Source organism: Lepidochelys olivacea (genome assembly GCF_965140295.1).
Source record: "Lepidochelys olivacea isolate rLepOli2 genome assembly, chromosome: 1".
Lineage (NCBI taxonomy): Eukaryota > Metazoa > Chordata > Testudines > Cheloniidae > Lepidochelys > Lepidochelys olivacea.
The window spans coordinates 115767148-115787285 of record NC_140411.1 but is presented as its reverse complement, the minus strand read 5'-3'; the positions used below and the strand labels follow the sequence as shown (position 1 = coordinate 115787285).

At 41.1% G+C, this 20138-nt stretch overlaps 1 protein-coding gene across 2 annotated transcripts in view; it reads right to left on the bottom strand.

Annotated features, from left to right (window-relative positions):
• Positions 1-20138, bottom strand: part of ST6GAL2 (ST6 beta-galactoside alpha-2,6-sialyltransferase 2) — a 255452-nt gene that overhangs the window by 164040 nt on the left and 71274 nt on the right. Inside the window, exon 2 of one of the 2 annotated variants that reach the window (XM_084641483.1) lies at positions 15330-15436. The exons of the other annotated variant lie outside the window; for it this stretch is intronic. The gene's annotated coding sequence lies outside the window, so the exon portion shown is untranslated. The remainder of the gene's footprint in view (positions 1-15329; positions 15437-20138) is intronic. 2 annotated transcript variants of the gene reach the window in all.

The window sequence follows — 20138 nt, the reverse complement described above, 5'->3', positions numbered from 1 at the left end:
TGGAGGATGAGTCTATCAATGGCTATTAGCCAAGATGGTCAAGGATGCAACCCCATGCTCTGGGTGTCCCTAGTCTATTTGCCAGAAGCTGGGCGTGGACAACAGGGGATGGATCACACGTTCCCTCTGAAGCTCCTGGCATTGGCCACTGTTGGAAGGCAGGAGAATGGGCTAGATGGATCATTGGTCTGGTCTAATATGGTCATTCATTATGTAATTATGCCTCTGCCTGTGTGGTGCTTGCTCCGAAGCGCATTGAAATCAGTGGGGATCTTTCCACTGACTTCACTGGGCTTTGGATAGCACCGTAGTCCATTACAAAGTATAGAAGACACAAACTGCCCTATTCTCCTTGTGCTGGCCATATTTAGGAGCTCAGGGTGTGTGGGAAGGTCAGATCTGTATGGCCAAGGCCCCTCCCTTCTATACATCTGTCAGCAGAACAGCATGGCAGGGAGCATCAAGAGCAGCTTCCCAGAAGAACAGCCCCCAGGAACTGCTGCTTCAGTGCTTCACTGTTTCCCCATTCAAACCACACCATTGCTCCACCACAGTTTTGCATTCTGGTATTTGTAAGACTCCATTGCTACAACTGGCTGGTCGCTTGACTCCAAAGGTCCACGCGCCTGAGTGGGATAACATATTTTAATAACAAATGTGATTTTTAATTTACTGCCCTCTTTAGTTTTTCTCATTTCAGGGGCCAGCATATGGTTGATATTGGGGACAAAAAAGGGATTTTTTTTTCATAAGAGCACCTGCTCCCTCAGCCATACTAAGTGGGAAAAGGTTTTTCTTTTTTAAGTCCAACACTGATTATAAAAACATGACAGGAAACTGTCTTGATATGGAAAAGCCTGTCATCTTTATTTTTTGTGCTGGCAATTGCAGCCTGCTGTCCTTTCTGAAACGCATTTCACTAGCAGACACTGCAGTGAACCATTTCTCTGGTCAAAACATAAGTAGGAAGCCAGCAGTGGACTCAGCTAATTGTATTTGTGGCAGATTTTTAAAATAATCAGTTGTCTTCATCTTTATTATTTATGCCACAGCAACACAACTTGTGCATGGCCCTTCCTCTAGAGCTCCATCAGTGAAGGAGAAGGACATGTGCTTTGATGGGATAAAAGGTTTCTGCAGTGCTCTTTACTGATAAGTACTTGAACCAAAGCCTTGAAAAGGCTGTATTTCATTCTTTTGAAAGTGATCTTTTTTAAAACTTTCCCCCTTCGGGCATACTGCAGAGATTTTGTTATTTAGTGCGGGAGAGAAAACATGCCTCATGATCAAACCTTTCAAGAAATAAACAGATTAAAAGATGCTCACACCTTGGACTACTGAAAGGAGGGGGAGATTTTTAAAGTGAGACTAAAGAGCAATGTAAAAGAATTAAAGAGAAATAGATCAGTCAAAAATCATTTTGGAGAAATTGCAGGGGGCCCAAGTGCCAATTTTATACATTCCTGGGATGGAGGGCAGAGGGGGAACTGAAATAATAAACAGTACAATCTTATTTTTGTGCACAGATCTCTGGAGTAAGAAGGTGCTGTTTATCATCACACAATTGCAATCTGCACTAGAACTGCATTTTAAAAACTTTTTGCTATCTCATAAGATAATATATCTTCATATTATATATAATTACTATTACATTGCCTAATTTTTCCATCAGAGCTAAAAATATATCATGTGAAATGTTCACACTGGAATATTTTCGACTCTATTTTGATCTCCCTTTATGGCAGATCCTGAATTTTTACTCTCTCTCTCTTTCCCCTCCCCCTTTCCTCCCATGGGAAATTTATGTCTGTTCCTGGCATCTTTCCCCATCCTTCCCAAAAAATGGTCACAGAGAAAAAGGATTCATTTTGGTGTTTTTGCACTGTCTAGTGTATCTCTTACATCAGTAAATTACCCTTCTTTCTTAGAAGAGGCCCTACCATATCCTGCACTGACCTCTTGATCCTTGTGTGCTTGAAACATTAGTTATCTTTCCCTCTCAAGTAACCTCCTTTTCATTTTCCACCTATTTTCTCCTGTTCTTTTTAAACTGTGTCTTGACTTCATGCTTCAATTTTTCCAGTCCCCTTCAGTTGCGGTTGTCTATAGCTCACAGTTGTCATCACCATTTAAAGTTTACATTTGGCGACAGTAGAATAGATAATAATTTGTATTACAATAGCATCCAATCAGTTTCCCATTGTGCTAACTTTAATACATACACATACAGTCCCCTGCCCTGAAGAGCTTACAGTCTGAATAGCCAAGGAAAACAAAGGGTGGAGTTGTATGTACAATTATCTTATTTGTGTCTGCCAGAGTGCTTTTTAGACTTAGGCCTTGTATACATTAACTCTGTAAATCAATCTAAGTTACACTAGTTGAGTTACGTAAGTTACAACTTAGCTTCTGCCTCTTATTGAGGTGGAGTATTGAAGTCGCCGGGAGAGTACTCGGCCATCGATTTAGCGTGTCTTCACCAGACCTGCTAAATCGATGCCACTGCTCTAATATGACAAAATTTCAGATAATCCTTTATCTTCTTTATTCTCCTCAGGACCAAAACAAACCTCCAAACTCTTTGGGGTTCAGTTATCAGTTCTATAATTACACAAATAACTAGGTATTAATACGCTACAGATTCAGTTCAGGAAATGCTTGGTTTCATATGCTTCTAGAAGAATACCAGGAGATATTGGCAAACACAGCATGTCTTAATTCCTAATTCTACTTAAAGTGAAGCAGCTAAACTAGAAAGCCTTCCTCATCAATTCACAGGAACACTAAACACAAACACACACACAAGACCGAGGCTTCAGAAGTAAGAAACTGGGTATAACCTCATCAGATCTCGGAGATGAAAAATCTTTGACATTTTCTTACTTAGCTTGCAGCAAGGACAGGCTGAAGTGACTAATATCAAAGGAGTGTGTGTGTGTGTGAGTGGTAAGGAATTTCTGGTGATAATGGTTTCAGCACAGTTGAATTTACTATGTGCAGTTCATTAACTTTGCCTTTTCTGATATTCTGAGATGATCAGCAGCATTTGACAAGGAAATTGGGGGAAGTTTCTTGAAGAAACAGGAAAAAAATCATCAATCAAATGGTATTACCATGTTGCTAAAACTGTAGGGATAAAAAGATATTTTTAATTTGAATTTCAGGAAATTACACAAACTTTATTTATCTAAGTGTTCTGTCTTTTGAATGCGTTGATGGGCACAATAGAAAAACAATTGCCAGTGCCAACAAAACAAGCAAAATTAGAAACCTGCACTGTAGTGTTTTCATAAAACCCACAATGGAGTTTGTAAATTCAAATGGAATTTTAACGGAACCTAAATTCAACATCCATTTTTAATTACCTGTATTAAAACTGGCTTTCTGCATGGCTGAAAGACTTTGTTAATTCTGATGGCATTTCTGCAAGCCTGGGCCTGAAGAAAATCTGTCCAATAAAAACAAAGCTGTCACTGGTGGCAAAAGTGGACTCAGCCCTGAACCCTGTGGGGTGACGTTCTTCTTTGTCAGAATACTAGCCTTTCCCCACAGAAAGACAGGATATTGGAGGTAATGAGGGCCACCAGAAGTGTATGTATTATTATTTTGTTAAGAATATAAGAACATAAGAATGGCCCTACTGGGTCAGACCAAAGGTCTATCTAGCCCAGTATCCTGTCTTCCCACAGTGGCCAGTGCCAGCTGCCCCAGAGGGAATGAACACAACAGGTAATCATCAAGTGATCCATCCCGTCGCTCATTCCCGGCTTCTGGCAAACACAGGCTGGGGACACCATTCCTGCCCATCCTGGCTAATAACCATTGATGAACCGATCCTCCATGAACTTATCTATTTATTGAACCCTGTTACAGTCTCGGCCTTCACAACATCACAAGGAGTTCCACAGGCTGACTGTGCATCGTGTGAAGAAATACTTCCTTTTATTTGTTTTAAACCTGATGCCTATTAATTTCATTTGGTGATCCCTAGTTCTTGTGTTATAAGAAGTAAACAACACTTCCTTATCTACTTTCTCCACACCAGTCATGATTTTATTGACCTCAATCATATCTCCCCTTAGCTGTTTCTTTTCCAAGCTGAAAAGCCCCAGTCTTATTAATCTCTCTTCATACAAAAGCCATTCCAAACCCCTCATCATTTTTTTTGCCCTTATCTGAACCTTTTCCAATTCCAATTTATCTTTTTTGAGATGGGGCAACCACATCTGCACAAAGTATTCAAGATGTGGGCATACCATGGATTTATATAGAGGCAACATGATATTTTCTGTCCTATTTTCTATCCCCTTCTTAATTATTCCCAGCATTCTGTTCACTTTCTTGACTGCTGCTGGATACTGAGTTGATGTTTTCAGAGAACTATCCACAAAGACTCCTAGATCTCTTTCTTGAGTGATAACAGATAATTCAGACCCCATCATTTTATATGTATAGTTGGGATTATGTTTTCCAATGTACATTACTTTGCAGTTATCAACATTAAATTTCATCTGCCATTTTGTTGCCTAGTCACCCAGTTTTGAGAGATCCTTTTGTAGCTCTTTGCAGTCTGCCTGGGTCTTAACTATCTTTAGTAATTTTGTATCATCTGCAAATTTTGCCACCTCACTGTTTACCCCTTTTTCCAGATCATTTATGAATATGTTGATTAGGACTGATCCCAGAACAGACCCCTGGGGAACACCACTATTTACCTCTCTCCATTCTAAAAACTGACCATTTATTCCTACCCTTTTTTCTGATCTTTTAACCAGTTACCAATCCATGAGAGCACCTTCCCTTTTATCCCATGACAGCTTATTTTGCATAAGAACCTTTGGGGAGGGACCTTGTTAAAGGCTTTCTGAAAATCTAAGTACACTATATCCACTAGATCCCCTTGATCCACATGCTTGTTGATCCCCTCAAAGAATTCTAGCAGATTGGTGAGGCATGATTTCCCTTTACTAAAACCATGTTGACTCTTCCTCAACAAATTATGTTCATCTATATGTCTGACAATATTGTTCTTTATTATAGTTTCAACCAGTTTGCCGGGTACTGCAGTCAGGCTTACAGGCCTGTATTTGCCGGAATCACCTCTGGAGCCCTTTTTAAAAATTGGCGTCACATTGCTATCCTCCAGTCATCTGGTACAGAAGCTGATATAAATGATATGTTATTGACTACAGTTAATAGTTCTGCAATTTCACATTTGAGTTCCTTCAGAACTCTTGTTGTATTACATTAGTGCCCAGAGACCCCCAACAGAGATCAGAGCCCCATTGTGCAAAGGGCTATATAAACCAGTAAGAGTCCCTTCCCTGAAGAGCTTACAATCTAAACAAACAACACCAAATGGTGGGAGAAAGGAAGTATTATCTCCATTTTACAGATGGGGGACTGAGGCACAGAGAGACCACGTGACTTACCCAACATCACACATGAAGGCTGTGCCAGAGTCAGGAACTGAGTCCAGACCTCCTGTGTCCCACACCAGTGTCTTAGTTTATTTTGGTTTTTGTCTTTTTTTAAACTTTCTTTGGGCCTCCAAGGCTTACTTGGTCAAGACCTCATGCAGTTTTTCAGGGGAAAATCCCAACAAAACTGTATTTGTAGTCTAAAATGATGAAAATCATCATTGGACAAATGTATAAATTAATTCAAAAACAAAAAGGAGAACAGTGCAACGTTTCTGGTGAGGTAAAAGGTAAATTTTTCAGAGTGGGTAACTGGGACATGATTTTCATTGTTTGGAAATGGTTGATGTGTTATGTATATGCTGGTATGGGTGTGGGGAGAAAGCAAATATCCATGAAATGGATGAGAGAAAATAAATGGATTTTGGTTCTGAGTAATGCAATGAAGGCAGAATCATGATGCATACTGTTGGTAAAGGATCATAAATTGGATAAATAACAGACCATGTTTCAAATTCAAAGAGAGAATATGTAGAGACACAAGTGGAATATTGCATACAGTTTAGATCACACACTATAGAAATGGTTATCCAGGGTTTAGAGAAGTCTCGGAAGGAAAGGAGATTGGTTTGTGATATGAAAGGGCTGTTTTGCCGTAGGAGGAAAGGCTCAAGAAATAAAGAACCTATCTATCTAGCTTAGGTATTACTAGCACCCTTCTCTGTAGTATTTCAACACGTTTATCACATATAAAAGGAGGCTGAAAAAGGGAAGATTTTACTGTAGTTTTCAGACACTTGAAGAGAAATCTATAGTAGGAAATTAAGAGTTCTATTTGCAGTGCCAGGGGATAATAGAGAGTCACAAATGAGAGCTTTAATTTTCTCTTCTGATGCTAAGAGTTTTTTTCTCATGAGAATGGTGACTGGAAAGTAGTAGTTTGTGATGCATTTACAGCAAGGATGGATATATGCTTGGAATCCTAAGTGTATGTATGTTTGTTGAGTAGCAAGACACACTTGCCAGAAAGAGAAGGAGGACTGGCTAGATCTTTGGTTTTTTCCATTCACAATTTCTAAGTTTGTCTCTCAGAAGGAATCCTAAATTTTACCTTACAAGGGAAATCTTTTGGATACACCAAAGTCATGGAGAGCAACAAAGAGTGGATAGTTCTAGATTCTGATGCAGAAGGGACATAGAGAAAGATAAGACTCTGGAAAAGGCAAAAGAGGGTGATACGGGCTCATTGCATGGAGAGGGGGAGAGAGTCCTGACGAGATTACAACAATCAAGATAATATGATCACTAGTAAAACTCAGGGACTACAATGAATTTAATACATTTTTATTTTTTTTCCTTTTCTAGAAAGAGTGAAAGCAACTACCTTAGCTCCTACCCCGTTCTGCAAAAACACAGTGCTTTACAGAAATACATCCTTTGGATGTATAGGATGTGTCATTAGGCGTCACAAACAGGACATTCTCTGGAATACCTCCTGTCTTCTTCCTGTTCTACTTTTGACGCTGATTCCATTTTGTAGTTTCAGAATTCAGATAACAAACAGATGGGGGGAAAAATGTATGATGGAACAAGGACAAGGCAGATGCAGAGCAAAAATAAAATTAAATGGCTGCTATTATATCCTAGAGGAGGAGTCGTAATGAAATAGCCCTAACATCTCTGCCAGTGAACTCCTTACTACAGCTCAGCTTAGACACTCCACTTCTCAGTACTGCTCATGTAGCTTGCAAGATGTATCCCCTATTCATAGAAAAATGAAGGCACACACAGCACAAATACTGCTCCACATACAGCATTTGCGGAGGCTGCTAATGTAGTTCTCTAAGAGCACAGTAAGGTTGTTAAGGGTTAGCTTAAGTTTTCCATGTCAGTTGTACAGGAAGCTAATGACAATGCAGCTGAATTGTGAATCATTTCAAACTCAGCACTGAAAATGGAAAATGACTGCTTCATTTTCGGAAATCAAACTTGAGCTTTATTTCTTTTCTTACCCTCAGGAGCTCATTAGTTGCTATGGAGAGCTTCGACACAAATATAATATTGTATGTACAGAAACAGTACTCTAGCTGAGAGCTCTAGGACAAATCAAACACTTCACAGGATTCAGAAGGAATTGCTAGCGTGATTTGAATGATGACTTTATAGTAAATATGAACATGAGGTTTCAAAAATTAAAAATCTGAGGTTTACTAAGTTTTGGTTCACAGATACTAGCTTGCCCTTGCAAGACAGAGATGACCTCTGTCAGAGATGACCCAAGACAGAGACTGGATGTTCTTTTCATTTATTACAGTTAAACTAGAACAATGTATCCTGTATGTGAAAATGCAAAAAAGCAGATGCAGAAACTTTGACTTCATCATATTATCAGGTCTGATAACAAAGCCATCAAAACGTTCAGTTGCCTAATGACACACAGCAGGACATGTGTTTCTGAACCACTAAGATTGTCACTTTCATAGTATTTCAGACGAAAAAAATAACAAAGGGCTATTTAGTTCTTTATCTTTACTGAAGTTTTCCTCCTAATCTCCAACTTGATTCTTATGAGTTAAGGTTATTACTATTGTTATATATTCCCAGACTATCCTGGCAGCCAAGTGCTTCACCATATGGAATACTGAATTCCAATCATCTTACGGTAAACCTCTGGGTAATTCAAGTCTGAAACCTCAACAGACCAATTACACTTTTATGCTAAGAATTGCTCATGGTTTAGTGGATAAATCAGCTAACAGCTGGTCAAGAGTTCTTTGTACAGTTTTAATCATTTTTATAGTCTCTAATAGCATGGTCGGATTAGTTGTAATGGCTTCACAAGAAACTAATTCCCTCTTTCGGAGAGAAGACACCTATGCTGTTGGATGGCTGAATAGTTAGTTTCAATAAGCTTAGGACATAGGATTTAACACTTTGTTTAAGTAGAAATATGTAGTAATCACCTAGCTATAGCCTCAAGTCTAAGAAAAGAGTGGATAGAATGTGTGCGAATTTAGGGCAAGATGGTAGCTGTGTCCAAGCACAACCCCTCCACCCAAAATCAAGTTATTATATATTTCCATTTGTTATCCTTAAACCTTTCCCCAGCACATACTAAATAAATACACACAGAACATACGTCCCAATAGATTGGCAAGTATCTATCCACAAGTTTCTGTGTGAAAGTCAGCCATTTTGCTCTGCACGGGTACATGTGGTTATTTCCTCTTTTTATTCACATGAGTTTGTACCTTATGAGTTTTGCTTTGCAATTCAGGCTCAGATGAACTCATAAGCTCCAAGCAAAACTTAATTCCATCTGGTTTACATGAAGAAATTGAAAAACAGCCTAAGAAAACAGTAATAATGGGTGCCTTCACCTCCCCACATACAGACTTTGGAGGTGGCAACATTTGCAGATGACAAAACCATTTGACTTAGGCAAGACTAGAAAAGAATATGAAGCAATTCAGAGGGACCTAACAAAGGGAAGTGGATGGGCAGTGTGATGACAGATGAAATTCAATGTTGAGAAATACAGGGTAACGAAGTAGTGATGGGGATCATGTGAAATTTGAATGATTTTGTGATTGGGTGTTCAACCCACATTAGCCCAGAAAGAGATAATGTGACTCAGAAGGTGTTAAGTAACCTGATAGAGTTTGGCTGGACAGGCAAGCACTTATTGAGGATGGAGCCCAGCTAGTCAGGAGCAGGCAGGGCTGGTATAAGGTCAGGAAGTGAGGGCAGAAGAGGGCTGCAGTGTGGAAGGCTGCAGTCACTCTCTGGACTTAGACAGGGAAAGAAGGAAACCCAGGGGAGAATAGAAGCCCTGGGATCCAGGCCATGAGGGAAAGTTTCCCCAGAGAGGTGGTGGAGAAAGAAGCCTATAGAGGTAGACTAGGAAGCTGCCCAGGGAAATGGCAGCAAGGTTTAGGACAGTGCAAACCTCGTCCGCTGATTGAAAGGTTCCAGGCTGGAACCCGGAGTAGCAGGACAGCCTGAGTGCCCCTACCAGCCACTGGGGGAAGTGGCATTGCTTTGAATTAAAGGATTGTCAGGAATGATACTCAAACAGGCTATCCAGTGAGACTCACCTGCATGAGGCCACACCAGGGGAACTGCTCAACCTTTCCTGGAGAGACTCAGCAATGCCCCCCAGACATACCTGGACTTGTGCTCCCCAAGCACATGGACTGAGGGTATAAAACAGACAGAGTGGACACATACTGGGCCCTTCTCCTGCCCCCACCTTCACTGCAAACAACTAAGACACTGAGAAGAAGACAAGCCTCAAACAGAGGAGGTTGGCCCAGGTTTAAGGAACAAACCTGTATATTAAGGACTGCAATATCCAGTGAGGTGAGAAAAATTGCTTAATCTAGATGTTGCCCAGTCTAATAGGGTTGACAGTTGAGACTGTGTGCTTATATTTTCTTTCCTTTTGGTAACCACTCTGACTGTTTGGCTATCACTTAAAATCTACCTTTTATAGCCAATAAGTTTAATTGTTTACCTTTACCAGTGAGTTTGTATGAAGCGTGGGGCAAATCTGCTCAGGGTGGCAAAGGCTGGTGTATGTCCACTTTCCATTGCTGAAGTGGTGAACCAATTCATACATGTGCACTGCCCATCTTGAGCAGTGCAAGACGGTATATTCCTGGGGTACAGTGCTGGAAACTGGGGGGATTTGGCTGGTGCCTTTCTCTGTGTGATTCATGAGTGGCTCTGGGAGAATTCATGCAATCTAGCTGGGTGTGGGGCTCCACATGCAGTTGTGCAGAGTGATCACAGCACCTGGAGGAGTTGCTGCTGATCACTAGCAAGGCATTGTGAGAGAGAGCCCAGGCTGGGGAGAGTTCAGGGGGCACAGTCCCAGGCTGCATCCTGGTCCCAGGCTGCACCCCAGGGAGAGCCCATCACAACAATGCTAATGCAAACCTTTGATTTCTCCTACGGGGAAATTGACACAACTTAAACTGATGCCAATAGACTCAGGTAGGCCCTCACAACGGAATAAAGTAAAGGAGTCAATTTTGAATATGTAGGAAAATGAGTCAGAAAAACCATTATGATGCTCCAAAGCCCTCCACATTTTTTCTAATTCCATGTATTTTCAGAAGGGATGAAAGAGAGGACTTGATTACATTAACCTTGGGTGAGAATGGAAAACTTTGCTGAAAGGCTTGCCAAAAATAACCGAGTTGTAAAAGTATTGCCAAATAATACTTTAAAATCATTTTACACGATGAAGAAGATGGATATGTCCTGTTGGCCTCATTACTCCAAGAATTACTCTAAAGCCAATTTATACTATGGATAATATTAGTCAGTTCCAAAGCACTTTTGAAAGTTACTTTCAGCAATAATTTGTGATTTCCTAAATCTCCACACACATTTGTACAGGGAAAAAACAGAATTACTTACTGGTGATTTGGTTGTCTGTCTCTTCTTCTACCAAAGGAAAAAATTAGGTTTTTTTTAGTATTATCCAACTACAATACCAAAAACAGGAGACAAAATATCTCTACACTAGACACGAGAAACTATGTTATGATAATTAAGGTTGCAAAGTCTAGCACTCAAATGTTAGGGCCTTAAAGGTGAGAACGAGCAAGTAGAACTTAATGTGTGGGGAGAGGAAAAGCCAGTGCAGAGATTCAAGGAGGAAAGTAATGCATGGTGGTAGATGAAGATCTGACCACTATTTTGCGTAGACTGGAGCGAAGAGTAGGAGGATGCATATGTTATAAGTATCAGGTAACTATGATTAAGCTCTGGTTAATCTTGTGGGAATTGGTCTTCAGCTGGTGTAAATCAGTTTATATCCATTGATTTCAATGGATCTATGTTAATTTTACTACCTGAGGATCTTGCCTGCGAACCTGGAAAACTCTTTTTTTTTAGCGGGTTCAGGTTTCTTTCTTTCTTTATTATTATAAGGAAGAGTTTTCAACAGAGTGTGTTGTTTCTTTGCGACAGCTCAAATTTTGGTTTGGTGGGATTGTTTTTGTTCTGCAACTGTATCCTCAGAATCAAAAGCCAATCCAGACACAGCTGCCTTTTATTATTCAACACGTGGTGACTGGAGCTGGGTGTTGTCTGTCATTATGGCTACGCATTTAACATTGCAAGAGACAAGGTGGGTGAGGTAACATATTTTTATTGGACCAACTTCTGTTGGTGGAAGGTACAAGCTTTTGAGCTACACAGAGCTATTACCTCACCTACTTTGTCTCTCTCTCTCATATCCTGGGACCAACACTACTACAACACTTCAAACAACTGTTTAATACTGCCACAGTTACATCGTCACCACTATGGTTTTTTAAGTTGGCACCTCATTAAACTGATGTTGGGACTGTCACAGCACTGGTACTGCTCTTTAACCAGATTCACAACCACTACAGTGACTTGAAAATCTGTTAATAAAGCATTCTTTTTGAATGTATCCAACTCTGAGGTGCAAAATGAATTGGAGGCCACAATATCTTTTCAAATCAAACTGCCGGCAATGAATTAAGAATTTCTCCAATTTGAAACATTTTGAGTGGTGACTTAGGCCTTGTCTAGACTAAAACGTTGTACCACTTTAACTATACTGATATGGTGAAGTGGGACAACCCTCCTAGTGTAGACACAGTTATACCAGTGTAAAAAACTGCTTTATACCACTGTAGGTATGGGAAAGAGAATAAGCTATGCTGGTATAAGCCACCTTTATACAGGTATAACTGCATCCACACTAGGCTTTCTACCAGTATAAATATAATCACTTTAAAAAAAAATCACACTCCAAACTGATTTACTGTATACTGTTTGCAGACCAGGCCGTAGTTACATTAGAATTGTTGGAATTCACAAAGCTTATACTCTTCTGCAGCATCTTGGTGAGATCCCAGTTTTATTTTCCATTCTATGTTTTGCTTATAGGTAACCACCTTCATCAGTAGGTTTATCCAGCTCTATGCAGCTGCCACATTACACTGCTCCATCTTCCCTCAGCTGGAGCAATTCAATGCAAAAGGAACCTGGTTCCATCATAAAATCCTGGTGGTCAGCAGAAAGGGTCCTGAACTTGAACTTGGCTATTCATGAAGGCCTCGTTTCTCCTTTAATTTGTTTACATGTGAGTTTAGTGCTCATGAAAGCTACTGGTCAAAGTTCTCTGTGTTCCCACAAAAGAGAGGCAGTGGGGACAGCACAAGACTTCCTGCCTCTGTGTGTCTACTAACCTACGCCGATATGAACCAGAAACTTAGTGGTGAAATTCTCTGGGCCTGAGTCTGATCTCTGTTACACCAGATCTGGACTGGTGTAACTCCACTGAATTAAACAGAGAGAGAAAAGGAGACCAGAACCACTTCCTATTACCAATTCCCTGCACTGACCCATTATCCCTTATCTGTTTCCTTGTGGTTTTGCAAGTTGTGTACACAGGTTAAGATATTCTCCAACCAGGAGACTCAAAATACTGTTACTACTCTGATAATACATGTGTCAGTGTGAGGGACACAGTTAACCATCTGCTTCAGAACTGAGTGTATCACTGCCTCACGGTTTCTAGCCCCTGTATTTTCCCACTGTTAGCATACATTTATTCTAAAATGTGGGAAACACAAAAGTGCTGTTAAGCATTCTGGGTGCCCCCAGAAAGACACCTATACTTCTTGATTTTGTTTAAGCATCTTTATGTTCTCCTGTAGAGATGGTTCTAAGGGGTGGGCATGACAATGTCCATAACCTTGGTAATGATGGCATCAATACTTCCTGTTTGGAATCTGACATTCTCTTCCACTTGTTATAGAGTAATTATTTGGTATTCTTGTCATATTTCATTGTTCTAGTTTTTTCTGGCATTCAGCTCTTTTGTAAATATTTCAGGGTTAATTGGCTTTGGTTGAAGAAGCTGGTTAGAAGCTTCTGCTATAGATTTTGTCCTTCTGTTTATGACTCTCTGAACTGATGATCCTAACAAAGCATTGTGAAGTGTGCTGCCATATTCTAACAATGCTAAGTGTGGATATAAGTATTCAAGTTGCTAAGTTAATTCACACTGTGCTTCCCACAGCCAAAGGGTGATCAGGAATCCTATATGGTTTCCGAGATTCTTTCACATTCTGTTCCCTGGATATATTACAGATTCCACATTTGGATACCGTATCTTTAATTACAGCCTTCATACCTGGCTAGAATCCTATTCAAGTTCTTATACTGTGACCAATACTGGATACCCTGAGTTCTAGTCTTGTGCTTCTTAGGATGCAATGTAGATTATCTTTAACATTTCTGACCTCATATGTACTACTGTAACACAATATTTTTATATACGCAGCAACTTCATCTCAATAGTCCCAGTAATGTAGTGGTACCTAGACTTTTTGTGTTAGTTTGCATCTAGAATGAGTCTTTCAACCTCTTGCAAAGCTGGGACATTTTGCATTTCTTGTCAAATTTTGTTTTGGAAATGGGTAGTACTTGAATTACATTTAGTTCAAATTCCCCTTCCTGCAGCTTCTTGCTTTCACTGTTTATAGGTACTCTTGGCAGCATGCCAGGTATAAGAAGCTCTTTATTGGGCAGTATTTCACATTTAATGCATAGTTTTGCAATTTCCTGATCATTTTCTGAAGTCTAGGTGGTACTTTGCAGAAGGGCTTCTGTAATATGGCTTCTGAAGGTTTATGGTCTGTATCTACTTTGACCTCTTTCTCTCCATAAACACTTTTATAAAACCACTCACAAACAAGAACAATTGCTATCATCACTTTTCCCAGTCTTAGCATAGTTCTTTTGTATTATAGTCAGTCTTTTAGAAGCATGTGCCACTAGGCAAACATGCAGAAGGACAGCATTTTCTGGTAAAGGATGGATGTTTATTTTTTGGCACCAGTCACACGACATAAGTTTTACTCCAGTCACATGGCATTGGTCATTATCCACAACTGCGGTGAGTACTCTTACATGCCCTAGCCAGTTGGCCCAGGCTCCTCCAATCTCCCACCCGAGACTGTACACTTTATTAAGACATATTTTAAAATGTTTAAATTTTTCAAGTTGGGAAGCTGCCTCTTAATTTAGTCCATTACAATGACTGAACTGCTGCATTTTAAATTAAACTGATGGGGTGGGACAGAATATACCCCTGTATTCACACCCTACACACAATTTTAATAATGTTTGTACAAAGTGTGGCTTGTGAGTTATCATTTAAAAACTCATTATCTGCTGATCAGTATTGGCCTCACAAAATCTTTGTGGCAACATTGTATGTGAAGTTATAAGATTCTCGTGAACATAGGGGACCATGGTGCCCTTGCTCCACCAATATGCAGGAAGGTGGGCCTGGCTCCACCAATGTTTAGGCTTATATTGTCATAGCCATCCCATCCATAGGTCAGACCGGGGCAACTGCCCCGGGCCCCGCACTTCAGGGGGACTTGGGATTCGGGGCGGAGTGGGGTCCAGGGCAGTCTGGAGGGTTAGCAGGGGACCTGGTGCCAGCAGCAGCAAGTGACCCGGCCACAGTCCGCCCCCGCCACCCTGGACCCTGCATCCCCCTGAAGCGTGGGGCCCCCCCAAAGTGCAGGGCCTGGAGCAGTTGCCCCGGTCTGACCTATGGATGGGATGGCTCTGCTTGGACCCATTCTGGGGACCACCAAAAATTAAACAAACCTGATGTCCATGCCCCTGAATGGTGTTAGCAACACATGTCCCAAACCCCACAGCCCTGCCCACACAATTTGGTAAACAGGTCTGTCCTAAACAAAGGAATGTGTACTTGCCTTAATTTGCATTTAAGCAGTAAACAGAGTCATCAAGCAGGGAAGACAAAGGAAGTTCAAACAGGTGAAAAAACCAGCAGGGAATCTCCTTCCACATAGACCAGGGGTGGCCAAACTTACTCACCCTCTAAGCCAGATAGCACAATCTTCAGAAGTTCGAGAGCCAGGGTGCAACTTCGGGACTCAGGGCTTCATCTCTGCGGTGGGGTGGTGCAGCTAGGGGCTTCTGGCCTGCGGGAAGTAGGGGTTTCAGGGCTTCAGCCTGCTGTAGCTCAGGGCTTAAGCCCCAAGCCCTGGCAGGCACCTCCTGCAGACAGAAGCCCTGAGCTCCCCCTCCCCAGTCTGGTAGGTATAGAATGGGGGGGAGGGCGCGGGGAGCTTTGCGAGCTGCACTTTAATTGTAAAAGATCTGCATGTGGCTCATGAGCCAGTTTGTTCACCCCTGACATAGACTCTGTCTCCTAGGTCTCAGCTGGAGAGGTTTTTCAAGAGGAAGAATGAAACTATAAAGAAGGAGGGACAAACACCCCACCAGACACCTCTCTCCCTGTCCATCACATTCACTGCATCTGAAGAGACGAAGGAAGCAGCTACTGGACTCTGTGAGAGTGGTTCTCACCTAAAAAGAGTTTGCTCAGTAAGACTGCTGAAAGCATGTGCTAAGAAAACTTGCCTTTGAATCTAATATAGTTTGTTAAGTTAGGCACCAGTAAGCAGTTTATCTTTATTTTTCATATAACCATTTCTGAGTTTTATGCCTCATTACTTGTACTCATTTAAAATCTCTCTTAATAAACTTGGTTTACTGTTTTTATCTAATCCAGTCTGTGCAAGCTGAAGTGTCTGGGTGACTCCATTTGGGGTAACGAGTTGTATGTATATTTTTCCCTTAAAGGAATAACGAACCTATATAAATTTGTATTGTCCAGGAGAGGGCTGGGCAGTACAGGACATACATTTCTGGGGGGAAATCTGGGACTGGGAGTGTATTGGGGTCACCCTCAAGCATAACCGAGGCTGGCAAGAGGCAAGGTGTGGCTAGCTGGCTGGCTGGCTGCAGCACACACAGACATAGCTGGGAATGACTTAATGCTGGAGGCTGTTTGTGAGCAGTCCAGACTGGAAGCTACAGCAGCAGGGCATTGTAAAGGGCACCTCAGGTTACAAGGCGGAGGTGACACAGCTACTCATTAGTCTGGATTGTACCCTGGTGTGTCTGAAGGGGAAACTTTCTTAACTTTAGTCACATAATTTTGTTTATTCGCTGCCCTCGGTAACTGTATTTATAGCCTGTCTCATTCACTGTTCTTTCCCAGTAAAAAGACTCAGCCTCCCTTTAGTCCTATAGTCTGGTCTGTTCATGCGATTCCCTCTAATACAAGTACAGGGTACCCTCAGGGCACCATATAGGCCATGCTCCAGGAAAGATTTATGCATCTACCTAACTTCAAGCATGTGAGTAGCCCCATTAACTTTAAATTAAATATGTGCATCAATCTTTGCGGGATCAGAGCCTAAATTAATAACATTTATAACCTTTTATTGCGGCAATGAGTGTCACGAAAGTCACAAGTACAGAGAGCTAGACTGTGCCATTGTAAGGGATGATGTGTGGACCTACCACCCCAAGAGGAACATGGAAGGCATTCTGCCTAAGAGTCAGCGTTCCAGAGCCATATGGGTTGGGGGTGGAGGGATGGGATGAGGGGAATGTAGCAGAATTCTCAAGGGTAGTAATAATGTATGACCTGGAGCACGGCCTTTCTGACTAGCTGTTCCTGCAGGGGCGTTAATCAGTAGCAGTCCCTACAGTCCTGTGATAGTCCAGGCAGCCTTGTGCAAAGGTGCAGAGGGCGCTTTAATTTTTCCACCCTCCCAAACCGCTCCCCGCTACATGGATTCTTTAGGCCTGGTCTACCCACAACTATTGCACCAGTTTAAATCAGTTTCTAAAGCAACCTTCAGACTATGCCACAATGTAGCCTGTACTGACTATATAATGCATATGCTATAATAAGAAGCTGATATTGCAACTTAATTCATAATAAATCTTCAAAAGCTCCTTTTAATATATATTAATTTTCACACTCATACCTCACATTCACTTGACAGGGCTTTAATTGACGTTAGCTGTAATTCCCGCAGTGCTGTGTACCACTTGACTGTTGTATATTTTTGAAGAGTGCATTCAATATACAGTAACAAATGGGTAGGAAGTTCTAGTTGTAAAATGTACTTGGAGAGATACAAAAGACAGGTACTATGATGATTGCAAGATTTTAAATATCAGGTATCAAACGAGTGTGACCATTTTGCAGCAGGATATTTTAAAACACTCCATACCACAGTTTTAGAAGGCAGACTTCTAGTCCAGATTTGGGAAGACGATTCTTTGTGTGGTAAACTGATTTGCTTATGAAATTATATCCAGACTGATACATTTAACATCTATTACTTTTCTCTGCCTAATTGACTCAATCCACAGATTGATTCTGCCGCTGCACAATAATAAAAAAATACATATACTCTACACTAGAAACAAACATCTAAATCCAAGGAACCTTAACAAGAAACCAGGAAATGGCTTAATGCAGATTTTGGTAAATCAACCCAGCTGCTAGTCATGAGTACCAAATTATTTATATTCCCAAGTTCAATAAAAGGGGAAATAAAGCTTTCAGTCGAAGACAACTTGTAGCTCATGCAACATTAGGCATATTCAGAGTAAATTTCATTTGACACAGCTACTTCATGTTGGCACAGACCAGTGTGAAACCTGTCTGTCATATTAACAATCAAAGGAAATGCAGATATGTTCAGAGCAATTTAGGCTTGAAAGTTACTCACGGCAACAAAGCCTCTATGAGTCAGCAAGATGTTCCAGAATGAATTATTCAAAAAAGGATTTTCAGGTTAATTCTGTGAAATTAGTTTTCCTATTTTGTATAAAACAACAAGGCATAGAGTACAGGATGGTAAAAAACAAATCTTCTGTCCCTAATACACCCATCCTGGATGGAAATAACCTTCTCTCCTATGGAAAGGGCACAACGTGCAGCATGCTGGACTAAGATGTTATTATAGGTTACAAACATTTCTTCAGAATGCTATCAAGTACAACAAGATGTTTAAAATATTGATGACCCCAGGGAAATGCAGTCCAACCACTGCTGTTTAAAAGGCCAATAAAATGTGACCTAGTCCATCAAAAACCTCATTTATGCTACATTTAACGGACTCCAATTCATTCATGTTGCAAACAACATAAGGATTTGAGAGCAGAGACTGCATTTGACGCTGGGCCTTATAATCCTTATTTTGAAGGATTTTTACAAACAGTCCCTAATGTAGAGTGGGATTGAGGATTAAAGGTTCACAATGGTAGATGGATTAATCTGAGATATAAAATACGCATTAGGCTGCACATTAGGCTGATTTTCCTCCAAAAGCAGTTGATTATTTCAGATTCTCATGTCCTTGATAAATTTTCTAGCCTTTCAAGGTGCTGGATTAGTGCCTTTGATGCAGAAAATGCATTTTGCAGGGGAAATAGCACATTACCTGACTTAAAATATGTAGAAAATGATGTATATTCTCAATTTTAAAATGTTTAATTGTTCTCACCATCACATTTCACAATAAATCCAGCACTGGAACTGACTGAGGACAAATCAGAGAGTATTAAAATGTGACCTGAACCAATAATTGGAATGAAATACAGACATAAAAAGTCTGTGGGCAATAGTCTCCCCTGTCCTTCCACAAGGAGAGAAAAGCCAAAGCCATCAGAAATTGGGGCATTGAAAAGGGAGATGTACCAGCTGCATTTCATGCTTCTGCCCTGGTGCCCTGCAGGAACTCCTCCTTCAGAGCTGTGTGGAGTGGGTCTCCACAGATTTGAGGGCAGGAGGAGAGGCTAGAGGAGGGATATGTAACATTAACAGCCATAAACCTTCTTTTGCAACTGTACTGGTAATTTTGAGATATCATCAGCCAATACTGACATGGGTCTTGAAGTATCATGCTGCCAGAGAAAGAAGGCAATTGGGGAGAACAACAGGCAGCCATACACAGGTACTAAGATTCTATGTTTTGGAAAGGGACCACTCAGTACAACAAAAAAAAAAGCCTATTCAAAGGAGTGCAGGCTGGGAACTTCCCGCTTTGTTTTGCTGTACCACAACACACTACTATGCAGGGTGGAGGGGAGGGAGAACCTCCATTAATTAAACAGGAAGTGAGGGAGGAGTGATGCATAGCTCCATCCCATAATACCTTGGGTAATCCAGCTAACTTTATCAGGGCCACCTAACTACACTATGGATATCAGGACATCTGCTAATTCAGGGGGCTAAAATCCCACCTCAGGGATGGACAGATGATCTGGAAACTCATGAGTTGTTATATGTGTGATAGAACAGTTGTATATGGTTTTGAGTCTGAATACATAAAATGTTTGTATAATAACCTCTGTGCTTTCTTTCACATGGTCCTTGTATTTATTATAACCTCTCTGAGCTAACCTGCAGAGCTTCTACCCAGTCCACGTTTACATTTGCAGGTTTTGTTGACACTGAAGGTGTAATTTCCAACTTCAGTAGACATACCCGTGCTAGTTCTGATGGAGCTCTTGCATTAAAAATAGCAGTGTAGCTGCAGTGGCACAAACGGCTGGGGGGCTAGCCATCTTGCGTATGATCCTGTCTGAAATCCTAGGTACGTACTTGGATGGCAAGCTAGTCCTGCCACTCCTGTCACCGTGGCTACACTGCTACGTTCAGCATGCTAGCTCACATCGAGCTAGTGTGGGTATGTCTGCCCGAGCTAGAACTTACACCTCTAGCCCCAGTGTAGACACACCCATAGACCTACTTCTGCCATGCTGCCTACTGTGAATCGAACTGACTTTTATTACAATAAAAATCCCTATTTC